The sequence below is a fragment of the Pholcus phalangioides genome, unplaced genomic scaffold (genome assembly GCF_987345545.1).
Source record: "Pholcus phalangioides strain wild (caught in Gottingen) unplaced genomic scaffold, Ppha-v1.0 ptg000015l_1, whole genome shotgun sequence".
In the NCBI taxonomy this organism is placed as follows: Eukaryota; Metazoa; Arthropoda; class Arachnida; order Araneae; family Pholcidae; genus Pholcus; species Pholcus phalangioides.
In genome coordinates this window covers 49,011,588-49,032,721 of record NW_028301608.1, presented here as the reverse complement: position 1 = coordinate 49,032,721, position 21,134 = coordinate 49,011,588, and the positions used below count along the sequence as shown (strand labels likewise).

General features: G+C 35.1%; 1 protein-coding gene and 1 non-coding gene across 4 annotated transcripts in view; both read right to left on the bottom strand.

Annotated features, from left to right (window-relative positions):
• LOC149076142 (cell adhesion molecule Dscam1-like) overlaps positions 1 to 21,134 on the bottom strand; it is a 600,278-nt gene that overhangs the window by 521,105 nt on the left and 58,039 nt on the right. The gene's annotated exons all lie outside the window — the stretch shown is intronic.
• TRNAS-GGA (transfer RNA serine (anticodon GGA)) lies at positions 4,301 to 4,372 on the bottom strand. Its single transcript has one exon. It is a non-coding gene; the product is annotated as a tRNA-Ser (tRNA).

The window sequence follows — 21,134 nt, the reverse complement described above, 5'->3', positions numbered from 1 at the left end:
ATTGATGTTTCCACTAAAAAAATGAGCAAAGAGTTGAGAAAAAAATATAGAGGGAAAATGACTGTTTATGCAAGGGGGAAAAAACCCGTTGAATGACCCCTCTGAGAAGCGCCATCTTTCGGAAGGTTCTTTCACCTACACAATCACAGTTGGGAGCAGCGCCATCTTTTAGTGGCCCGTGGCACCTGCGCTTTTTTTTTCGTTTTGATTTTTGTTCCCCCTTTTTAACGTACATTATTTTAACGTGTATAATGAACCTCTTAATTTCTTTTAGGGCTAAAAATTTGGAAAAGGTTTTCCATTAAGATATTTCATAATATGTAAGCATATAAAAAAGGGCATATTTATTTATCATTTCTCATTATTGTCATTTGATACATCACAAATATGTTTTTGGTACTTGTTAATGTAAATGTTGTAATTGAGTGGTTTGTTAATATCTATAATACCATTCACGTATGAGAAACCTCTTTCCCCAATTTTTAGAGAAAAAGGGATTCCTTAAAAATACACATTAAAGTTTCAGAGACAACGAGATACACGAAGTAACTTCTAAGACGTATCGAGAAAAGTTCGATGTGAGTACTGTATTTTCTTTTGTCTGTATATTTTCTCCGAACCGAGTAATGTTGAGGAATGCTAAATGTCAACAGAAGGTGTTTCGATCCTGCTGGAAAACGATCTGGATGTTGGAAAAGCCTCAACCCGGTATTGTTCCCTCATCGTAGCGCTTTGACCATAGTCTAAGGCAAGAACCGTACATCCAGAAATCCGCCATATGTCTAAGACAGTTTTTCTCAAAGTGAGCGATATCGCCTACTGGTGGTTGATGGAATGGTCCAAGATAGGGGGACAGAAGCTAAGAATATAGCATAGGATCCTATGGGTTCGTTTGAGTTGGGGGGCGATGAGAGAAAAAAAATTCTCAAGAAGGGAACGATGAAACATAGAGTTTGGGAAACTATGGTCTAAGACAAGAACCGTACATCGAGAAATCGATAAATATTGCAAATACCTGCCAGTTGTCACCAATGAGTAACACTGTCGTTATTTCTGGAAGAAGCAACACGTTGTGTTCAAATGTCTAAAAAGCTCCGTTTTGCAGACATTAAGACCTATTTGAAAAGTTTGAAAGCAAGCAAACGTTCAACATGACAATTATATGATGTGAAAATTCTGACATTCGAAATTTTCACTTCAAGATATCGAATAGATGACAGCTCTCTAGTATAACACGAAGCAAGCATAACGCTGACAGCATAAATATGTTATACTCTAATATCGTGTTGTGCTCAAAACCATTTTACTGAAACCGTGAGCTTAAATTAGAAAAGAATCAACTTATTGTTTATTCTATATAAAGGTGTCTGTAGCCTTTATCTTTTTGCCAGGGGGGTGGGGGTGGAGCTGGAATTATTTTTATTAGAACAAAGGATTCATGTAACAATAAACGTTAAAAACCTTTACTAAAATCGAGTGAATTCCATTCTAAGCCAAGTCAGCTGGAATGGCGACCAAAGTGATAGTAGCCTCCGGAACGGGAATTTCCAATAAATTTGCTCGAAGGTACTCTCGAAAAAACGCAACAGCATTTAATGGTTTTAGTGAATTTCGTATTCGGAAGTTATTAATTGGCACCTCAATTAAACTCATTAAATGATTAAATTACGGTATTTTGGTTTCAGTTTGAGGATGTGCTAAATTTATGGACTTCGCAAGCTTCTAACGACTTTCTAAAAGTAACGAAGCCTCTCAGACGCATTTCAAGATGGGGTGCGAGTTTCCTGTAAGTTTCCAGAAGTAAGCACGCCTACCACTCAATTTTGGTACTACTCGCGTTTCTCACACATTTTTAAGGATACGCAATCCTATGGATTTCCAGGGGTATTAAGAAAGTAAAAGGTTGGGAACAAAAGAGAAAAAAAATATCTGCCTTAGAATCAAGGAAGCGTGTTTGTTCGGGACCTCACGGGGCCCCTTTTGAAGAGTCGGTTGTGCCCGGAGAAAAAGAGGGTATCTCTTCCCTTCCTCCTACTCTTATTTTGAAAATTATTTGAAACAAGAAATTGCCAAATTTTCTTAGAAATATACAAAATAAGCGTAAATTTTTTCCTGGGGGGGGGGGCCTCCATTCAACTCGAGGATTTGGGGCATTGGTTTCCAGCATCAGTTGCCGCAGACTGGTTACGGGTCAGCCTAGAATTGTAGTTAAAAATCTCATTTCCTCGTAACACACTACGTCCGAAAATTTTTACACATCAATAAACACCAAAGCCACGAAGTGAATGTTCCACATTCAAATTCATGGATGTATCGGAAGGAGGAGAAAAGTAGACTATTAATACATTTAAAAAAAACCAACCCCATTCAATTTCTTTCACAAGGAAATTTCCGTGAACATTTCAGAACCAATCTCAGAACTCAACCATCAATTTTCACAAACTTTAAAACGCTTTCCAAACTTGTTTCATAAGAATGCATAAATTCTGACCACATACACACATAGATAAACAACCAAAAATAGACTGTTTCTGAATAATTTCACGTAGCATGACTCTCAGCCTCTCTCTTGGCGCTCAAAGATTCACTTATACGCTCATATACAAAAAAAAATTGCGGAGTTGGCAGTAGCACAAAAATGTTTCATGCTTATCATGGCACTTTTTCTTATTAACCGCATCTTTTCCCTCATTTTTCTTTAAAAAAAGAATTGGATACATAAATTCTCGGTACATACCTACGTATTTAATTTTCCCATTTTATTTCGTAAAACCGGTTTTTAACGTCCTTTAATTGAACATTAGCTCAAGCTAACTCACGCCATGACAAACTCTGACAGTGTTAATGCTATGAATCAAAAATTCTATGAAAGATAATCAAGCGTAGAATGCTTATGTAGTGTTTAGAAATGAAGGCACAAAGCCAAACAGCAAGTCTCTGGCTTGATTTCAATCCGTGGTGTATTTTATATACATTAAAAAAAACAAACTACAAAAAAAAGAACAGTCTGTTTCCAGTTTTCTTTTTTGTTTTTTAACATGCATTTAACAGGTTGGCTTTCAATCTTTTCCCCTCATAAATTCTCTTACCGACATTTTTCTCAGCAGATTGCCAACACCATGAACAGCATCACAGTGGAGATGTCTTGGAAACCATTGACTTTAATCTACGTTGTTCAAGGGGATCGATGTCTTGTCATCGGAATGTTTCTTGAATTGAAAGTTCATCAAACAATCGAGATTTGAAATTAAATACCAAAGAAGATTCATAGTGACTTCACTCCGTTTGAAGCATGAAGACAAGATAAAAAGTATTAAAAAACCAAGCTTGACTTATGAATTTATGTGCGATGGGTGCAGATATGCAATAAATGCATTCAATATGTATTTTCTTTTTGACGTTATAATAGCTGTTGTCAAACTTTTATAGACTTCGAAAAAGCTTTTGTTAAACTTTTTATAGACTTTGAAAAAGCTTTTGATAAACTTTTTATATACTTTGAAAAAGCTTTTAATAAACTTTTTATAGACTTTGAAAAAGCTTTTGATAAACTTTTCATAGACTTTGACAAAGGTTTTGATAAATTCTATAGACTTTGACAACGATTATGGCTATCTGCTATCCCGAAGGGAAAGAAAAAAAAGCATAGTCTCTCTCTTCTTCTGTTACCAATCTTTGGCGTAATTTGGCGTCCAAAAGCTGACTCCGTCTACTGGCAGTTGTTCTGGCAGGTTGTCGGGGATAGAAAGCATGTTTGTATGTATGGAAACGCTACGCAGCATCTGGGCTCGTCATTGCCGAAATAAGAGGGTTTTGAGGACGCAAGATATCTCAAAATTGCCGAAATAAAAGGTATCAAGTTAGGCGAGATATCTCGTCATTGGTGCTATAAGGGTTGAGGTATCCAACTACGTTGAAAACGTCATTTTGAAAGAAAATATCGATTTTTATTTTTTATGAAATTCCGATTCTTTGTGATTCCAAAACATGGCCTTGCTTTGTTTATATGACGCTTAGAATCAAAGTTGCGCCCACTTTAGTGTTGCGTTATCACATACAAGCAACCCGTAAATAAAAACTTTAAACGTGTTTTACGAAGAATGCTATTTTTTTTTTTTTTTTTTTTTTTTTGGCATTTTACTTGAGTTTCAAACACGATTTCTAAAAACCTATTCATTGTATCATCACGAAATTTTAATACGATATTCTACTATACAAGATATACGGAAGACTGGATGTTGTGAAGATATTTATTATTTGAGATGTTAATTTTTTTTTTAAGGAAGGAAAAACTCATCTCTGCCTCTACCGGGAGTCGAACCCGGGTCCCTCGATTTCCGGACGAGTGCTCTGACCACTAAGCTACAGAGGAGATAGAGATTTTTCATTCGCTAGAGCATATATATGTGCCGAACGGAACCGAGCAATGGACGGTGAACCGATCAGTCAATAGCTCATGGACGACGAGCCACCAGATGGCTATATATATGACATGAATGTCGCTCTTCACTTGTTAATACAAGATATACGGAAGACTGGATGTTGTGAAGATATTTATTATTTGGGATATTATTATTTTTTTTTTTTTCAGAGCACTCGTCCGGCAATCGAGGGACCCGGGTTCGACTCCCGGTAGAGGCAGAGATGAGTTTTTCCTTCCTTAAAAAAAAAAAATTAACATCTCAAATAATAAATATCTTCACAACATCCTGTCTTCCGTATATCTTGTATTAACAAGTGAAGAGCGACATTCATGCCATTCTACTATATACTGCTAAGGTTATGAAGTAAAATGTAATGTCTATCACCTATATTTCTCTAATTAAAGTGTTTTATAGACGAAATGTAGAATAAAATTTCCAAAAATTTAAACTTACATCGACAGATTTGAGTGTAACTTATGATCATATCATAATACAAAATTTTGATTTTTAGTCCATAACCTGCACCATTACTATGTGAATACTCTGTGAAAATAACAAAACATTCCATCTATAGAATTTTTTGCTGTCGTGTTTGGAATATCACATGAATTTTGCTTAAATTTGACATAAAAATGACTTTTTTATACAAAATGACAAGGTTTTTAGTCCAAAAGTTATTATTGTTTTCATCATTTGGGGACATTTTCTGTCAAAAAATTTTATTGAAGTTCACTCCCGTACCATTTAAAAAAAAAGGGACAAGAAAGGTATTAGAATACCTTGAATTTCAGATGAGTATGAAGGATCACCATAATAATACTTCAGAACACATGGTGGACATGATAGAAATACTTCTTCGATGTTTCTTGCGCGTGGATATTGAATAGACACACTAGCCCTGATCAACATTACAATTAAAGGTGGTGAAATGGTGGTGAAATAGTTGTGGTTTAAAATATTCAACCGGGAACATTTTAATGTTTCGGGATTGCCTCGTGAATTTTTCTCTAGTTTCAGTTCACGTCAGGGAATAAGAAAAAAGTGGGAAGAAGGCCATCCTTTTTTTCTTCCCGACCGTTCTGCTCTTCTCGACGTCATCCAACATGGTCGTCCATCCGAAGGCCGTTTGTCATCCACGGAAAAAGACTACAGTAGCAAATCGGACATTTTCCACTTTGATAACCTTCGTCCACGGCCTACTGCTTCTCGCCTCTCCCGGTCATGTATCCATCCGTCCACACCTTCCGAGAGTATAGTGTAACCCGGATATAAATGAAAGCTATTGGCTGACAGATGATGACAGATGACGTCATATCCGACGGTCCCACCTCCCGGACACTCTCTCAGGATCGTTTTAAGTTCCTTCCTTCCTTTATAATAGTAAAAAAGAGAGAAGCTGCATCTTTTATATTTATTTTTCAATTTTTATTTTTTTTTTTATGTGCATATATATATAGATATAGATATTTTACATGGGAACTGAATATTTCGACAAAAGGCGCTTCACGTCTTTTTTAACACGTCATTTTCTTCATCCTTCCTTCTCTTTTTTCCCGGAACACCATCTACTTCCTATTCCAGGACGATTCCTCTTTTGTATTCTTCTTTATCCTTGAACCCTAGTTTCCCGGACAAGAATGTCTCGTTCAAGATGCCATCATTTCCACCGACAAAGTCCATCGAATTTGAAAAAAAAAATTTCGTGTTTTCCTCAACTATTTTAAGAATCAGTTTAAACTTATTTTATTAGAATGTGCGAGAGTGGGTATATGAAGGTGGAGGAAATTATCGGTGTTAACTCTTACCGTTGTCCAATGGCTATTTCCTGAACCGTGGGTTCTGGAGACAACTTTCAATTACAATTTTTTTTTTTCTAATGATGTTGCCCGTTGTCTTAAATGTCATTTAAATGAAAAAAAAATTATTACTAAAAAAGATGCTGTTCTTTCTCCTTCTGTGATTTTTAGGGGAGAGGGTAGGCTTCATAATTGACTTTCTGACGCTGCACAGGGTCCACGTAGGACAAGTGGTTATCCACTGTGGTCCGGTTTTGACCTGCATCACAAGTGGATTAACCTTAATTAAAGGGGGGCCACGATATCAAAAATGTTGGGAAACACTGCTCTAGAATAAAGCATGTCACTTTATTCTTGACGACTTAATAAAGCTTAACCAATGTGCATTGTAGCGGACAACCCACCGTCCTTTTTAACGTGCAAATCTTCTCTTTAAAAAGTTTAATGCCCATCCGACTGTTTATGGTGACGATCTATGTAACAAACGCAAGAGTATTCTATGATTCCATCAAGATAACTTTATTTCGGTACTACCAAACAATCAAATACAAATACAACGCCACAACAGGCAAAATGCCCAACGAGGTGTATGAGAAAAAGATGTCCATAAAAATAAATCAAATATGTATATCTTTCCCATCCATGTTAAAAAAACTCACTGAGAGTTCCATTGGATCGATCTTTATATTAACAAACTACCTGATATATAATTTAAACTACAATATTTATATGTAAATGTATAATCGACAACTTCGGTACATAATTTTAGTATTTCTGATATAAAGAAAAATAATTTTGAGCTTCCAGTAAGCTCGAGTTTAGGACCGTGAAGGTAATTGGAATCAATAATTTATCATGTCATCCCTGTTTTTTTCTTTAGTATGTTATACGCAATTTAATCACTAACGGGAACGAAACTGAAGATCTAAAGGAATCATCGATTGAAGCCGTTAAAAATTTATTCCCGAATCGGGAGATCAAAAACCCCCCGTGATTTCGATGTACGACACGGATGTTCGCAGGCGAATGTATCCAGGTATTGCGAGTTCATTTGCGATTTAAAGGAATTTCATAAAAGGAATTCACTAATTTCATATTCTATAAAGGGTTCATCATCACCATCATCATGGCTTGAGCGATTATTTTCCGGTTGTAAACTTGGATTTGTTTCGTAGAGAGAAATCAATTTTCAAGTAGTCGTTTCTAAACTATCTCATAATTCAAAAACACCGTGTACGGTACGTACTTCACATCCAATTCCCCATGATTTCTATCTCTCTCTTTCTCTCTCTTGCCGTGTTACTATGAGTATTGCGCCATCTATTTTTCCTCCGATAGATAGACACTCGAATGAATGCCAACTCTGGTTTGTTTTAACGCAGGGACATTTGCTTTGTTCGTTAAGTTACAAACGAATTCGATTAAGTTCTAGATGAATCGCGTAATTTCGTTAGGAAATGCCGGATAAACAGTATACGGATGGAGGAGGAAGAGAGATTCACAAACGGATGCTAAATCTGGAAACGGGAAAAGACGGTGAATTCATCATTCTTTGAAGTTGGAGAAATAAATTAATTCTCTTTCCGTATCTTTCCGAACGAGCTTTTGCCCATGTCTACTCTCCTCTACCAGGTTGTAGAAAATCAGTATTAATTTGGATAACAAATTAGACGTACTCTGAGTAGTAAAGACGCTTCTTTTCGTTACCGCAAATCAGATCGAAGAAAAAAAAATTATTTTCAAACATTTTATCTATAATCGAAAGTCATTTATTCAATTTCCTACATGCGATGGATAATAATAATTATTAAAATTATTTTTTGGGAATTTCACACGGTTATGAAAAAAGATTAAAAATATGTTTTTTATATAAAAAAAAGTATGTCTTACATCAAGGGTGTTCGGTGTGGGCCACTTCGTTGATTTGAAAACGTATCACGGGACACTAAATTAAGTGATCTGTAAATGCGCCACGGGTCGCTTAACCCTTAAATTAATTTCTAAGCTTTGCATTAATTGAATTGAAATTAACCCTAGCTTTGCATTAATTCAATTAAAATTAACCCTAGCTTTGCATTTGTGTAGAGGGTTTTTTAAACGTTCATTACTGCAGTCAGTTTGAAGATAAAAATTCAGAATCGTCTTTTACATAAGATTGGGTCATATTCTTACCATTTTATATTTTGAATTTGCTGGTAGGTGTTCCAATTAACGTCAACTCTTTATTTGTTAGACTCGTAAACATTGGTGGGGAGGGGGCGGTTTAGGAAAATTTCTAACGAATTGATACATGTCGGAACGTGTATCATGAGTATATGCGTGGCACTAAAAAAACTGTTAGAATTGTGCTGCATCGTGTTCTATGGTGCTGCCATATGTATTTCATATTTTTGAGAGAAAATGACCGATAGCTGAATTTTCGTGTTACGTAAGTGTTAAAGATCTGTCTTTTTTTCTGTAGAGGAACTTTCTCAAATTCGAGCCGGTCCCTATTTAAAAAGCAATAAAATAATTTTGGTAAATAGATTTCCCCCCCCCCCTTCTTCGGTAGACGACCCCAAAAACACAAGGCCACCACAAAAGTCCCCTCACCGAGAGTTTAGAACACCAACACCGCGACAGCAAGATTGCAGCCGATTTTGTTCGTCAATAAACTGTAGGTTCTGATACACTTTTAGGGAGTTGAAATAAAAATTGTCTATTGTGAAACAAAAGTAATTATCAAAAATGACTGACGTTTAAATAGAACTCACACATACACGATTAAAAAAGGATCAATCTTCCCATCATTGTAACAGAATACTGAATTTCTTCACTCACCTAGAATGAAAGAAAAACATATGATTCAATAAAAGTTCGAGTTCCTTGTAACAGTAATACTTTAAGTAAATTACATGAGATTTCATTCAATTGGAAATGTATTAACATATTGATAAATTCATAAAATGGTAAAAATACCTATAAATTTCCTGTAAGTGCAAACTTAATACTGTAATTAGAACTGAATGCAGTGAAACCTCGCTACAGCGATGCTTCCCTGGATAAAAGATAAATCCCTGTACAACGATGATTTTTCAGATCTTTTTTGGAATCGCCTGTAGTTTAATGTCAAGTTCCTCTTGATACAACGATACCCTTTACTGCGATAAATACCTCGAAAACGATACTTTTTATACTTTGCTTACATTACTATCAATATATTTTTAAATTCCCCATCAGTTTTTGCTCTTTAGAGGGGGTTTAATAACGTCGGTATTTTGCACTATCTACCCCAGGGGTGCTCAACTTTTAGGAATAGGCTATTTCATCGGTTCGAAAGCGTGTTCGCGACCCACTTGAGTAATGTGCAACTGTACCGTGGGTAACTTAAGGCGGGGAACGGGACATTAACCCTTTAAGTGGTTTTTTAAAATTTTCTTGATCCGCATTATAACTGCCACAGTGAAAATCACAAAATCTTCCAGAAGTTGCCATCTATTTTCAAGAAGAATATTTTTTCCCGATCTCGTGAGCTGACAAATGCGTCGCCCCCCCCCCCAAAATTAAACATTAATTATAATGAAGCAAGGAAAGGGCAAAAGCTACCGTTTGTGTTATTTATGCTGAAAGCATAATCGTATACAACTTAGAAGGGAAAGTTCTTTTTCTTCCCCCTTCTGTTATCAGGCTTTGAACAGAAGCTGACTTCGCCCACTGGCATTTGATTGGCAGGACGAAAGGGGGGGGGGGAAAAGAAAGACATGCTATCAGGAGAAGAAAAGTTACAACGGTTAATGGGTTCGGAGTTGCCGTTTTGAGAGAGTTTTAAGAACCCGAGATGTTTCGGGATTGCCGCTGTAAGGGGTTTAAAAAAGGCTTCTCTAAACCTAGACCAATCGTCTGTAGGGAAAGAAGAAACATTTGAACAACATTACCGAGAATTGGTAGAGTTCTCTAAAAATATTTCCACGATGACGCATATTGTTGCTATCGACGGCCACCAAATAGATGGAAGAATTATACAGTGTCTCCCGAAATATTCAAATAAAGCATGAGAGATATGCGACGAAATCTTCGTTTTTTTTTCTTTGTGTGTGGATGCATAGAAATAAAACGTGTGTAAAAAATAAGTTATGGATTTTCCAGAAAATATTTCATGCTCTCAAACTCTCGAAAAAAAGAAAAGAAAAAAGAAATTCAAGTACAATGTGACCGCTAGTGACAAATCTTTTTCTTCGACATCATGTGAGAAACTCCCGATGCATCTCGCAAACTTTAAAGCCATTGGGAAAGAAAATAACTCTATGTAACAGTATACGCGTATATACATCGTATACATTTCGCATATTCTAGAAAAAGACAAACTGGACGGAGGTCAAGAAACCCGTATAACCAAAATCCATTACATACAAGTACAGGAAACCGGAAATAAACGGCAGTCAAAATAAGAAACAAATAAGTAAAACATAATAATAACAAACAAAACATCAAAAAAATGATAAATCCACGCGACTTTGCCGAACTCTTTCTCGAAAAAAGGGCAATTTTTTGAAACCTGCTCGAGTAGCAGCAGTAGCAATTGACCAAACAAGATGGAAACACAGCATCGAGATTTTATATATACTAGAAACGCGGAAACTGGGAGTGTGGGGGGGGGGGCTGAAACTGAAATCGAGTAGTCCAAAGAAATAAATGGAGATAAAAAAGTAGAGAGATAACAGTTAGATAGAAATCGTCCAGTCAAAATGGTGCTCCGGTAATGATGGGTAAATCACTAGTTCCATGAGTCAATTGATGGTCGCGCAATCTTTTCTTGAAATTGCAACGTTCCGCCTCAGCGATAGTGACACGGACGGAAAATCCTTTGATGCCCCTGATTTCTGTTATATGTGTGTGTATTCTTTAGATCTTATATCTAGAGAATTCTCTAAGACGATGACACTCGGTGGCCCCGAAAGAAGTGGTCGTTTCTTGAAATCCAGCCAAATTTTATACGTTCTTTCTTTGGACCAATTTTAAAAGCGTTAATGGGAACGACAACATTTCCCCCCCCCCACCCTCCTCCCCCTGAAATCCTTAACGAAATATTTAATTTGAATTTAAAATTGGATTCCTTTAGATTCAGTTAAAATCTAAATGAGCTTGAAAAGATTTTACGTTTGAATCCTAATGGAATTTTTTTTTTTTTTGGTGTATGGAACGAAAACTGGTCTGAGTCGTCATTAGAAAATGCATTAAACTCATATTGAAATGTTCAATAAGAATTTTGTTAATAATATTAAATTCCACAACCTTTTTGTTCCTCGATTCATTACCCAATAATATGAAAATAATTTTTGTTAAAAAATTATTATAAACACATCTGCAGCCTTCCTAACCCTTAAACTGGCATGGACGAGATATCTCACCTATAAATAGTGTCTCACTCGCCTGGGTATAGTGTAATTTTTAAACGCCTTCTGAGCATTTTTTAAATTGGAATCATACCTCTACTACCAACGGTTAATGAGAAAAAGGCCGTGCTGGAACTTATAGAATAAAAATTGTTTAACACCCTGTATAAAATTTTTTTCTGTATTATGGTTTTATTTGGTGTTATCGCTTCGGATTGGATTCTGCTGGTTTGTGTCTTGTTTGTTGCAGTCCTGGATCATAAATATTTTTTTGATACATTGTTGATTACTTTTTGAAATAACTTCTGATCATGTTAATATAAGTTTCGTAGTCACCACCCCAAACTGTGATAGTGATAGCATATTGTATAACTGGCATTATGTACCCAAGTGAAGTATATTAATTGAAGAAAGACTAGGAAGACAATATTTTTTAATGTGTGGATTCTGATGTTAATAACGGGACGAAAAAAACGGGACACGTTATAAAATGTTAAGGAACAACAAAAATAACTCTTTAAATGCAAATTTTTAGCCCGCGACTGGCAGAAATACCGCATATCTGTCCCGACAGACTTAAAAGGTTGTGCACCCCTGCTATTCTCGCAGTTCTTAAAAGTTTTAGACCCTTGCCCTAACCGTAGCCAAAATGGGAGTCGTCTTGCTTATCTGAAAAGAAAATGAAGCATTAACTAGTTTTCTGTAGCCATGGCCTGGATCATTGATCACCGGATCATTCAAGAGAAACCTGGAGATACCCAATGATATGATTCAAAATATATGCCTCTATATATCTGGAATCATTTTCCACTCAAACTATCTTCTTTTCTCTTTCACAAAAATGATTGATTCGACTGGATTTTTACGACTTTCAGCAAAACTTGGCATATCGATTGAATAATGTGTCTCTTTTCGGGTAAATTTTCTACTACGATAATAGCAGATGCTACAAAAGAAGACTTTTAGTCTAACTAGATCCTGATACAGTACTTAATAACAAGTGGAAGCTCGATATGCATGCTCACAAAGAGAATCAGATCTATAGATTTGTTGATAAATCCATCGATGTACAAATGAGAGCGACATCAAGTGTTGAAATGCATTAGAAAAATATTCCATACTATACCTTCGTCGATACAATAAATCAATTAACAGACTGAAGATTTCTCAATCGATATATCAAATAGTATAATTTTCATCTCAGGAAAATTCGAAATCGATAATGCATATTTATAAATGTACATTACCGATTTCGAAGCTGTTTTCCGAATAGGTAATAAGCCGATAAATGTGTATTGATTTAATTGCCTTAAAACACAAGAAGCAAAATGTTCCTTCCCCCCTCCCAATAGATTTCAGAGATAGTGATTGCTATTACTTTAGTATGAGCTGGTATTATTTTTTTTAAGGATTTGTTTCATATCTTTGGAGCAATTACCTCAGGAACTGAGTTCAATGACTCATTTAAAACATGTTGTTTTTTCTTCTTCCATCGACCAATCATTAAAAGATTTATTTTAATGTATGGAGAGAGAAATAAAAAGACGGGGAAAGTTGCAGAAAGATCGAATTTCACTAAGAAAAATGCATTCATAATTTTTATTTTTCCTTTTAAAGATTGGGACTTTGTTTTATTTTTTTAAGTATATTATGTATTCAAGACTGCATTTCTTTTATTGACTTCGAAACTTCTTTCTCATCATCTTAATTGTAACGCTTCGACTCGAAGAATTCAAATTTATGTCCTGGTAAACTGAGCGCTGTACTTATAAATACATATTTTATTTTCAAATCAGTACTGGAATATATTTTCACTTTATTTTATCTCGCTCTCGAATGGAAAATGATGCAAATTATCTTTTTTTTTTATTTGTATTTATCATATATAATTTAAGGTATTTTTTCTGACCAGTGCATGCGTATTGCGTTCTAACAGTTCGTATTAGAAATTTTAATCTTCGAACTTGTATTTATTGAGGAATTCGTGACATAGGTCCACGTACATGTATATATTTACGCTTTACGGCTTTATTTAACTCAATAACATTGACTTTTCATGCATATAAGTTATAAAATGATTGGAATGATCATTAATTATAATCAGTAACAAATATTGCGATTGCATTTAAATGTTTAATGGAAGATTTATGCAAAACTATGTAATGCGTAAATTAAGTGAATTAAAGTGGATCGAGTGGATAGAGTATCACTCATTTTAGATGATTAAATTAAATACCTACTGAAGCATTGATATCCCGATACAACAACACTCTGCGGGACAAAAACATAAAGGGATTACCGTTGTTATATCGAGAGCAGCATTATTATCACACACAACCAAATTTATGCTGTTGTAGACATCTTTGCCTGAATCGGCGTTGTTAGTACCACCATAAAATGTACTTATATGCATTTATTCGCAGCGAAAACTACAAATTATTTGCGGATTAATAAAATAAAGTGTCTCGTCTTTATATAAGTTAAATGAATATATTTTTCTGTATTACAAATACGCAAAAGTCACAAAAGTAGAAATACAGACAACTCCATTAACACTTTATAGGGCCGAGTGTTGCAAAACACCGATGTTAATAAATGTCCAAGAAATAAAAAACGTATGAGGAATTCAAAAATATATTGAAATAAATTTTGAGCAAGTTTCAAAATAATATCGTTATAGATGGATTTATCATAGTAAAGAATATCGTTGTATCGAGGAGAATTTAACATTAAACCATACGCAATTCCATACAAGATTTGAGAAAATATCGTCTTAGATGGATTCACCGTTATATCGAGTACCGTTGTAGTGAGGTTTCACTGTAGTTATTTAAGGAAATGTTTTCTCTTATAAGCAGAAATTATCCCTGGAATATATTTTGGCTCTGACTGTATCAGTGAAGTACATCTTTTTTTCATTTCTTCATTATGGAACTAATAAATGATTAAACAGATGCGTTTATTGTCATGCTCTCGTTATTGAACATTCCATTTTACTGAGACATTTCTTTTCTACACACGACAGAATGTTTGGCATCTTTTCTACAGTACTTGAGTCGGGAGAATTTCCTGGAAAAACAAACGCATTAATTGTATTTTCTGGCATGAAATGTTTGAAAAATTTTGGATTGTATCTCTCTCTCTCTCTCTCTCTCTCTCTCTTTGTATCTTAGAACTAAGTTGTATTGCAATAACTATAATGAATTTTCAAGATTAGCACAATCCTTTCTTTTCATATTCGACTTAAATTTTGAAATTAACGGTAGAATTTTTATTTCTTAAAGACACTTCTGATGAAACACCATATGTGTAATGTATTACTATACTCAATGTGAAATTTACGAATTTTTGCAAACAATTTTTTAAACTATTTTATAATCTTACCAAAAACTAGATTTTTCTACAATCTCTTGATTTTTAGGTACGATCTTCCCACACAAACAATCATTGCTCAAACCGCGTGTATCAGATTTTACTTTCATGGTTTTTTTCTATAAAAATAAAATATATGTCACTTTCCATCGATGAAAATTTCAAGCTAATGACATCCATGATATACGAGAAACTAAACGTGTTTTGAAATGGCTTAAAATAAATTAAGATAGGCAATATAGTCATCGAGTTTTTGGAATTAGGTGCCAAACGGGGATATCATCATATCAATCAGAAATATCTTTCTTTTTATCACACACATATTTTCGTCCTTTCAAAAATTGTTAGGATAGTAGTTTTGAGAGGTTCTTATTTGTCTTGAGTTGACGCTCTCTTTTTTCTGGAGCAACTGCTTTTCGAAAGAATTACTATCTATTTCACGGCTTGTCTGTAAATGTTTCGCCGGTCACAGTCTAGTAGACATTATAACCACCTTTCAGAGAACATTGGCCTTGCTACGTATAACACTTACATAGCAAGCTTGATGAGACTTCGAAGTAGAGATGGTGAAGACGAAATGACTTTGAACAATGGCACGGCTATATCCGATTAATAAGTTTCTTTCTCGTTTCAAAATAATATTTTGATTACATTTTTGGATGCATTACATAAGAGTGGCACTGTTCGAAAATATTGTTTTGGCTAATAAAAATTTCAAATAACAAATTATTATGCATTATTATGCATCATCTTTTTAATATCAAATATTGACTCAATTGGCTCCAGAATTGAAATGATAAAAATCATAATATTTTCTTGTTTTTTTTAGTTTGATGAACTGCGTGAAGTATGGAAGAATCCGAACAACAAATGCGTTCTGAAGGTGCGACCTCTATTTTTAAATCAGATTTCCACGTTATCTCTAATCCTTTTCAGACCAAATATCACAAAATTAGTGTTGTTGTTGTTTTTCTAGCTGATAGAAAAACAACAACAACAACAAAAAGATACTACAACAACTTCACAACTATACAACTATAAATTCACAACTATACAACTATAACTTCACAACTATACAACTATAACTTCACAACTATACAACTATAACTTCACAACTATACAACTATAACTTCACAACTATACAACTATAACTTCACAACTATACAACTATAACTTCACAACTATAGCACTCGTATAATCTTAGAAGTCAGGATTGAAAGCCCTGCAAAAAAAGGTCACCTAAAGTGAGAATAGACAACCCCCTCTCCACATTTGCGAACAGGGTCTAAAAAGGCTATATACTCACTCTGTTCATAATTTTTGTTAACAGATACTTGCACTTCTACGGTGTAGAAGTGCATTTCACTATTCCTGGTAGCTCTTGCTCGAGGAACTCAGCTCAATTCCCGGATTAGGAGGAATCGAGCTAATCCATGAATGCCGTATATCTCAACAACATAGGATTTTGGTTTTGGATGAAATCAGCATTTGTTGACAATTTTCCGGCATATTATCAATGGCAGAAATCGATGACGCACTACAGCCTATCGGATCCTATCTGCAAAGCGTGCCTAGAGCTTTGTCAAGCAACATGAGTGCCTATGTCAGCTAGCTGACTTTCTAAGATATCTATTTCTTGGCCAGCCCAATCGTCAGTCGTTATTTCACCCAAGAATATGCAGTACAATGCATTCTATCCAAGAGAACTTTTTATATTGAAGTTTAGCTATATTAGTGCATTAAAAATGAAATTTCAAATGCATTGCTATTTGAAACAACAAACATGAAACAATTCAAAATAATAATATGCATGTCTCTGTTTAACGGTCGTTGGTTTATATAAATTAGGGTGATGTTCTCAAAACTTAAGTTTCGTAAACGATAGAAACAATTCACTGCATATATTTTTATGTGCATTTCTATAAAACGGAAACCTGTCTAGAACGGAAAATAATTTCAGTCACTTTACTTTCCGTTTCATACAGGTTTCACTGTACATTAGACAGTTGCATTCTAACGCCTCACAATGGCTTAAAAACAAAACTACTGGATTTTACTGGAGTGAAAAAAAAAATGGAACCGATTCAACATTTTGCAACAAATTATGTGGGCGAAAATACAGTTGCGTCGTTCTACCAATACCCGTTTGCCACACATCCTGTTGAATCAAACGAGATATATGGTAACCGTACTTGCAAACGGGACATTGTGCATTGACCGATTGTTGTTCCCCCCCCCCCCCCCCGTATAATGATAACGAATCAACGTCACAATGTCAGCAATATCCCTCAGCATCACATTCAAATACTAAATACTCATCGAATCAATGTCACTCAGGGCAGCTGAGCGCAGGCGCATCATCGTGGATTAACCAGCTGATTATTCAGTGTATTCAGCTTTCAATGGCAAAGGCCGTAAACCGTTTCTTATAATTAGGGTGAACATATGACCCGTATTTAATGGGACATATCTAATTTCTCACCTAATTTTGGTCATCCCGACTTTTTTTTAATATAAAAAAAACGTTCAGTTTTATTCTTGTTTTTTCAACAAAGCTTGCTCGCAATTTCATATTATTTACTGAAATCAAGATGATTTTCATAGTTTATGATAATTATGACTACAATTAATAGTCATAGGTAATATCCTTGTATTTCTCGCAAATTGACATGTTTTCAGCAATTATAACCATAATTGGTAGTTTCCCCCAAAGTTGGCAACACTTTCGATAATATTTGGTGATGTCCCATATTTTTCCCATATTTACGGTCCTTATCCCTCGTTTTCCCCCATCCATGAAAAAATAGTCGGCCTACTCATAACGATCTGCATGGATGGAATTTGCCTTTGTCGGTCAATAATTAGGCCACTCGACGTGTATAAGATTTGATCATATGATCATTTTTGTCGCATCACGGTCACTTTCTGCACACGAGGTCTAATTAGACAAGGGCCTACAATTTATTTGCCGGTTCCTCACGGCAGCCTTTTTTATACTCACCGAGGGGTTGGTGCGCTAACCCCTCGATGTGGGACTCCCTGCTGTAGCAACCTTTTTCTGGGGTCATGTCTACGTTTCTGTCTACCCTTGTGTCAGGAAAGTTTCTGACAAGGACGAACCGGGTATCGAACTCTCGACACCTCTAAATATCCTTTGGTACTTCAGGCGAGTATCTTATTGACCTGGGCTATGGCGCCCCATGTGTAAAATTTCGAAATGAAGATCACGTGTTTTCATGCACAGTCTATATCGATGTGTTCACACCGGGACTCAAGGTTTCTGATAGTAATAACCGAATAATAACTGTATCCGAAAAATGTCCCGTTTGCAAGTACGGTTACCATATATCCCGTTTGATTGAACAGGATGTGTGGTAAACGGGTATTGGTAAAACGAGGCAACTGTATTTTCGCCTACATAATTTGTTACAAAATGTTGAACCGGTTCCATCTTTTTTTCACTCCAGTAAAATCCAGTAGTTTTGTTTTTAAGCCATTGTGAGGCGTTAGAATGCAACTGTCTAATGTACAGTGAAACCTGTATGAAACGGAAAGTAAAGTGACTGAAATTATTTTCCGTTCTATAGTTCGTTTCAGGTTAACTTTGCAGTGGAGAGAAAGGTAGAGAGTGTACTCCTCCGCCGCAAAATAAAGTTCCCATAAATCGGAGTTTTATGATGATCATTTATACAGAATATTTCAATTTTTTTAATGATTTTGTGAAAAAAAAAAGGAAAAATATCGTTTTGAACCGATGTTTCTTCGTTTGAAATTTTTAAATTAGAAAAAAATATTGGTTACCATTATCCAAAAATCTATAGCAACCACAACGACATTTTCGCGGTATCCTAGAAATCGTCCATACCTTACCGAGGCCGCGCATCGATACATTGGTTAAGAGGCTTTTGTTGCCATAGCAACGAGTGATGAGGTTCCCTCGTAGCTTCCTCTTCACTGCAAAGTTAACCTGAAACGGACTATAGACAGGTTTCCGTTTTATAGAAATGCACATAAAAATATATGCAGTGAATTGTTTCTATCGTTTACGAAACTTAAGTTTTGAGAACATCACCCTAATTTATATTAACCAACGACCGTTAAACATAGACATGCGTATTATTATTTTGAATTTTTTCATGTTTGCTGTTTCAAATAGCTATGCATTTGAAATTTCATATTTAATGCACTAATATAGGTAAACTTCAATATGAAAAGTTCTCCTGGATAGAATGAACACTTACTTTTATCAAAAATGGAATTTTTTTAATACAGTGAAACCTGGATATAACGATATTTTGAAGACCATATCGTTGTAGAGGGATTATCGTTACATCCAGAGGGAAAATTATCCTAACATGAGATCAATTTTATGCTCTTCTTGTCATCTTTTCTACATCGACATTGTTAATACCACAGAAAATGCGCTCTTATGTATTTATTTGCCGAAAAAATTTTTATTTGATTCATTGCCCCTGCACAAAGAAGTGCAACCGCATTGCACTTTGTGTCTTACACAGAAAGTAACAAGACTAAACTCGCGTCTTTCGGTGATTTTTTAGTGCAAAACATTGATGATATCAGATGCCTTCAGAGGAAGGAAAACAAGTGACGAAGTTGATACAGTATCAAATTCAAAACGATTTTGAACAAAATATGCAAAAAATATCGTTTTAGTGATTTTAAAAATCTCCTAAAATATCGTTATAGTGGGATTTATCGTAGTAAAGGAAAAATCGTTATATCGAGTATCGTTGTAGAGAGGTTTCAGTATATTTAAAATAAAAATTGAGAAATTACATATCTTTTTAAAACAGCAGTGACAATGAGATCAACAATCAATAATGTTTGTGGAAGGAAGATTCCACATACCTGTAACATTTTTGTGTTCAAATTCAATACCCGTTTCTTGTTGCCGGTGGCCGTCTCTACACTGAATGAAAATCTCTAAAGTAGCCAAAACGAGGTATCGCTAAATTGTGAACAATAATTCAGTCCCCTCGCGTGTATTACTCTCCCCAAACTTTTTCCAAGAAATAGGAGTGTTTTCTGATAAAAGTCACCATTTCTATCGCAAATGAAATAAATTCTAAACAAGAGCTTTTGCTAAATTTTCAATAGTAAATCCACTTCCTCTCACACCCGACCCTCAGAACCAGTTCAGATAGATAATAAGCATTCATCATTTCTCCAAGAAGCGAAAGAGTTTGTCTGAAAAAAGACATCAGAACGACTTAACTTTCATCCCATCCAAAAACTTGCACTTGGCCAAAAAGTCTTTCCGTTTTAGCAGGTTTTGTGTCTACAAATAGACTAAATATGGCTTCCGTTTCCGCGTTAGACAGTTTCCGTCTTAAAGAAGCTTCCTATGATTGAAAAAACACTAATTATTCACAAGACTATATATTTGTTCCGTTTAAGACAGGTTTCCGTCTCATACAGTGCCCGTCTTAAACTGGTTTCACTGTGTATCACGAATTAAGATATTTTTCCGGAATATTTACAATACATTTCATAGATCCCTTGAAAAAGTCAGGAAAGGAAAAAAAATGAATCTGGTCAACTGGAAGAAACAGATCAAGAACTGAAGGAAAAGGCTTTTATTTCTTCATACATTTGCCTTTTCTATAGGAATTCCATTGTAAAAGCAGCTCCACACGTACATGGATCGCAGAGAATACTACGATCTGATTACGATATCAAGTATGGAAATGTTTGTCAACAAAAAGAGGGGGGGACAAAACACCTTCTAGCCTCCTAGTCTGATAACGTTAACTTACAGGGGAAAAAAAGTTTTTTTTATATCTTTAGGCTTCAGAATGCGCAAAAAAAAATCTTGAAGCGGAAAAAAATTTATCATCCGAAGTCCCGATAATTATAAACGCCTTTTTATATGTTATGGTATTGGATCAAATTCCGTTCTTTGCAAAATTGGTAACGGGTGATTACATTATCCACGATTCTAACAACTCGACTGTATCTATATTACAAAATACTGTCACATTTTTTATGTCAGGTCCTGTATACGTACCAATGAAAATATTGATAATATCCGATCAAAAAAAAAATATTTTCCTTAAATCATCATCAAGATATGTCATTAAAAATGATCGAACCATTGAAAATAATTTCCAATCGATCAAGCTAAAAGTATTAGTATATATATATATATT